The sequence below is a fragment of the Silene latifolia genome, chromosome 8 (assembly GCF_048544455.1).
Source record: "Silene latifolia isolate original U9 population chromosome 8, ASM4854445v1, whole genome shotgun sequence".
Taxonomy (NCBI): domain Eukaryota; kingdom Viridiplantae; phylum Streptophyta; class Magnoliopsida; order Caryophyllales; family Caryophyllaceae; genus Silene; species Silene latifolia.
The window spans coordinates 34,516,165-34,521,689 of NC_133533.1; positions in this window are offsets into that span (position 1 = coordinate 34,516,165).

Consider the following 5,525-nt stretch of genomic DNA (forward strand, 5'->3'; position numbering starts at 1 on the left):
AAAGGAAAACCGGTTCCTTACATTGGATATTTCGGTTTATGGGCACAAGTAAGGTCTCCTACATTCAATTGTTCTTGAGATATGATGAGTAATAGGATGATCCTCCAAAGACCTCAAGTGTAGAAGCCACTCCTCTTGATTGCACTCAAGATTATCCCATATCTCTACTAAATAATATGTGCTAGATATTTGTTTAGTAGTTTACCTTATAATTGATTACTAATACTCATATATTACACTAATAATATTAGTAATCTTATTTGAACAATCTGGATCATGATTTCTCTAATTTTGGAGAAAAATCAAAGAGTAGAGAGAAAAATGCATGTAAATGAATGAACATGCATTAGTTGAATGAGTAGAGAACAAAAGTTCTCTATAGTTGAGAGGGGGCACGGTTATGGGGAGGTGAGGACCAATATATGGTCCTTCCCTTTTTACTTTTGTTCTTATCTAAACCTTAGGCATGTAAGGCTAGGTAAGTAGTGTCATGATGGTGTTATTTTAGCTTATTAAAATAAATCACCACCATCCACTAACCCTCTACATTTCGGTCCACTTATAAAATGGACTACCATTTTATTTTGTCAATTTGTCAATTGTCACACAATATGTCACATGTAGTATGTTACATGTTATTAATTAATTAAATGCATATTTATCACATAAATATCATTTTTATAAATTAATTAAATAACATTCAACAAATTGACTAGTGATACTTGATCACATAAATAAAATGGGTCATTTAATTATAATTCACAACATCTTGTAATTATAATCAACCATTCATTCTTATCTCTATTGTTTCTCAAACAATAAACAATTTTAGTAATAAAGTATTTCAATTACCAAAATAAATCTTATTTAATCCCATTACAATAAGATATCAATATTCTCTCTCACAAATTGAATTGTTCAATTTTAAGGAATTGATTAACTTGTATCGTCATACAATTAATCAATTTTACAGATTAGGGCATCATCCTTTAGGTGTGACCTTAAGGTATCAACTTACCACCACCGTCCCACGACAGTAACGTCAAACTCTAGCAAGCCAATCGTTACCGATTAATGTTGATCAGTTGACTATAAAATGAATCATCCCTTACGTATTCTTAAAAATGAGATTTAAACATGTGATCATCTGTAGACACCTCGTTTCTGCACCTCCCGCAAACCACCCGGTGATGATTGGGCCGCATGTTTGATACGCGGAACGATTTGTGACAGTTCGTAAGATTATCGTCAAGTGATTGCTCAAACATTAATGTCTACCTCTTAGTTGTCATCTACGCGCCGATACGGTCGTTTTGGCAGTAATTAGAGTACATTTGGAGTCCGGGTCAAAAACCGTCTTCATTTCCTAAAACCGTCAAAATCCCGAGTCAAAGCGATGTGCTTGTCTACCTAAGGTTAGGATGTCATAAAATGTTGAGATTATATCTCATTTTGAGTCCTATGTCACTTCATTAGGCTAAACTAAAAGTTTACATTACAAAATGTGCATTTCATTTAGTTAAAATGATAACCCAACCTTTAGGCCCGTTTTACGAGGTGATAACGACTTTTTTGGGTCAGGCCTATTTCACAGAAAGTTCTAGATCTCTTTCTTAGCTTTCCAACGCCACCAAAATCACCTTAATCCGAGTCTTGTAGAGAAAGTTATGCCTAAAATACGACAGGCTGTCAAACGCGTTTTCTACGCGCAGAGGAACCTACCCGGGAAAGGACGCACAAAGTCTTGCGCCTCTTCCAAGGGACGCGATGCTGCTGCGCGCGCCTTTTCCCGTGCTTTCTTTTTGTCCAAGTTTCCGTGTTTTAACCTAAGTCGGTTATTTCCGGATCTTTCCTTCCGTATCCAACTCTTACCATAATTCCGTCGCGTGATTAGTATAAATAGGAGCCTTCGCTCCTCATATTTCTCACGCGAGTGTCCGCCCTTCTCTTCTCCCTTTGCATTCTAGACTTCGTTCTTACTAATTGGCGCCTACGTGCTTGGACTTCCGACCACGTAAGCTCGGATCCTTCCGGGTACCAGCCTCTCCGTTGCATGACCGACCAATTTGACCAACTACACCAATAATCAATTTATTTCAATCGTTTTCCTCTTACGAGGGCACTCTCTTTGCATTCGCGTCGAGCATTCACTAATCGATATCTTAGTTCTTCTCGTTTCGTCAACATGTAAGTCTGAGGGTGTATAATCCTTATTTATTTATTGTATTTTACTTTTCGTATCATCAATTGTAAGGTTTATGTCGAAAATACCGTTAAAATCGATTTCTAAAACCCTTTGTTAAAACCTGTTTTTGCGGATTTCCGAGTGAGCGGGCGTCGAGAAAAGACGCAAAGAATCGCTTGTGTCTCTTCGAAGGAGCGCATTCTGCTTTGCGCCTCTTCGTGAGGCCGCCGCAGATTCTGCTTCCTTTCTTCTTCGTTTGTCCTCTTGTAATTTGTATTCAAAATCTTTCTTTTGCTTGTTAATCTACATTAATTCTTCGTCGTAGTATCATAATAATTCCATGTATATTATTTATTCATCATTCATTAATATGTTTTAATCGTCATAAATCCGACCTAAATCCCTTATAATTCATATTTGCGGGTTTTCATCATTAATATTCAATTCCGGGTTGTAGAGATTCAATTTGTTCATATTGAGTTTCTGGAATTCATCGTTGATATATTTTCATCTGTTTATTCATTAATATCATGCCACTAATTAATCATTCATTCATGTAAATTATTAGTAAATTAATTCGTTTACATCCGTCTCATTCATGTTTATCGCTTTTATGAACCCTTCACATGTTAAATAACCCATTAATCACTTCCATCCGAGTCAAATATTATCAATCAATCATTAAATTCACCAATTAACATTAACGATTTGCGATTCGGCTTCAAAACTACGGCCCGAAACTCACCCTTGAAACAGACGACAACCAAATTGCGCTCTTCCGAGAGGGCGCGGCTTCTTGCTGCTTTGTTCGAGATGAGTTACGTCCCCCAACTCCGTTTACGCCTTGACCTAGTTTGTTTAGTCTACGTATTAATGACTAATATCTGTAATATCACGCTAATTTCTGTTCGTTTATTTCATTAATTTTATCCTTTTATTCTTTTATTCTTTTTCTCAAATTATCCGTTTTAAAGGTATTTTCGACATAAATCGCCTATTCCGTTGTAATTAATGTAATTTCCATTATTGCAATTCATAGTTTATTGTATTTCTTCTATTGTTTGTATGTTTTCATATGTAAATGAACGTTAAATCCAACTTCGACCCAATTGTATGCTAAACTACGTGTCAACCGACTTAGTTAAATTTCACATGTTAGGATTAATTAATGGATGTTGCATTGCATGCATATAGCCGACAATATATCAAGTACGAATAACTTCCCTAATCATTAGTAGAGGCCGCTATCGAGGCGGGCGAGATTAGGTGTTCGATCAAAAGAGCTTCCTAATACGTACCCTCACCCCTTACTCCAGATCTCCGTGAGCACCCGTGTTCATTGGCATCCACGAGAGTCATTCTAGACATAGAATGCTAAGGGTAACGATTGCTTAGTGTTCATGTCACTACTTTGTGTCTTGACATGACGCGAGGTATTCGAACGGTTCCAATTTCCCATAAAAATTGGTGGCGACTCCTTACAAAATGCAAACGCTTGTTTTTTCCGACCTTCACCAAGCGCCCCCGTGGGCGGCCTGCTGTCCACAGTTTGGCGACTCCGCTGGGGATAATACACTTACGTGTAGCAAGGGTGAAACTTGAACAAGGTTAGGGAATAGTTTGTGCAAGACAATTGTCGGTTTTCATAACTCGGTCTTCCTAGATCGTTTATTCGGCCTTCCTAGGCCCAACCCAACCCGTTCGACCAATCGTCCCGTCTGAACGGTCCTAATTCTTATTTGGGCCTAAGGATGGATAGCGATTGACGTCAACCACACCATGATGCTTACTCTTGTTTGTATCAAGGGCCTTCACCACTTGAGGAAATGGACTAGGAATCGGCCTTACTCTTGTTTGGCACGAGCCTCTCCACAGACTTCGGGTTTGATGGTTCGGTATGGCAACCCACCCTTTAAACCAAAACCCTTCTAAATGCACTCAGCATCCCGTTATAATGCTTGTATAAATGTTTGTACCTTACGTGATCACCATTTCTAAATAAAACCATGACGAATTTTATAAAAAAATCAAAACCTCTTTTAAAATGTAAACATTTTCAAAATAGCGCAAAACCAGTCAAAACTTTGTCCAAATGTCGAGTCAAACTTCGGGCCTAAAACCCATTTCAAAACTAAAAAACAACAACAACAAAAACGAAGACAAAAAAAAAACAAAAAGGTCCGAAAAAAAAAAAAGTCCAAAAAAAAGCCAAAAAAAAAAGTTTTATTCAAAATATTTTCCAACCATGTAAATGTAGATATGTAAATTCAATTGGGCTAAGTTAGAGTCAAAGTTCAAACCGATTATGTCCTAGTCGGAACTCTGTCGAGTCACAAACCCGTCTTCCTTTACATTTTGGGTCTTTTCAAAATTCAAGTCAAGTCCTGAGGCGTCGCGCCGTCATTTTGGACTCCCTACCCCAATTCAGTTAGGACCTAAACACTCGAGTCACACGTTCTGAGGCTCAACACACGAGTCTCAATGGGCCTCATATTTGAGTCTAAACTACAACAGTCTTCTTAACACCTATAAGCAAACCTCGAGCCCAGAATCAACACGTGTCATCAATCCCGTCAATAAGGTCAATCACATAAACATCACTCTGTCAAAGTCAACACTCGAGTCTAAAGGTCAAGGTCAAACACCGTGAATTCAAACACGAGAAGTCGCTCACGACATTTCACGAATTCACAAGTCAAGTCTAGACGTGTCATCTTGTCCCTTCCTTTGTTTGTTGCCTTGGTATGCGTGATCCCATGTCGAATCAAGTCGTAATGCGCGTCATTTCTGTCGAGTAGGAATCCAACAAGTTCCGTCAATCAGCAAGGTCACGAAGCGGTTCAAGCCACAATCACCATGTCTCTCCAGGACGTTTATGCCATGGTCCTACGAGTTCAAGCTACAGTGGAAAATTTGAGCATTCACGTCCTCACCCTTGAAAATGGAATGGTGGAAAAGAACATACCACCTAGGGAAACCTCTAGTCTAGGTCATCCAAAGCTTACCTCTTGTAATAACAATCGTTCTAGAAAGCCGAAAACAGCTGAAAGGAAACCGGGGAGGCATCAAAGGGTGCTTACCGATTTAGGCATGTCTTATGCCGATGCTTTGAAGAGACTTTCTGCCCAAGGCAAGCTACATCCAATAGAACCGACTCCGGATCCACCTTTAGAGAAACAGATGAACCTCTGGAAGGGCAACAAATACTGCTTATATCACCAAGGTAGAGGTCATGATATTGAAGAGTGTTTTCTCTTGAAACACACCATCCAAGATATGATCGAAGAGGGCAAGCTTCCTAAGCCACCTTCTGTCGAGCAATCCAAGAAAATCGACCCTC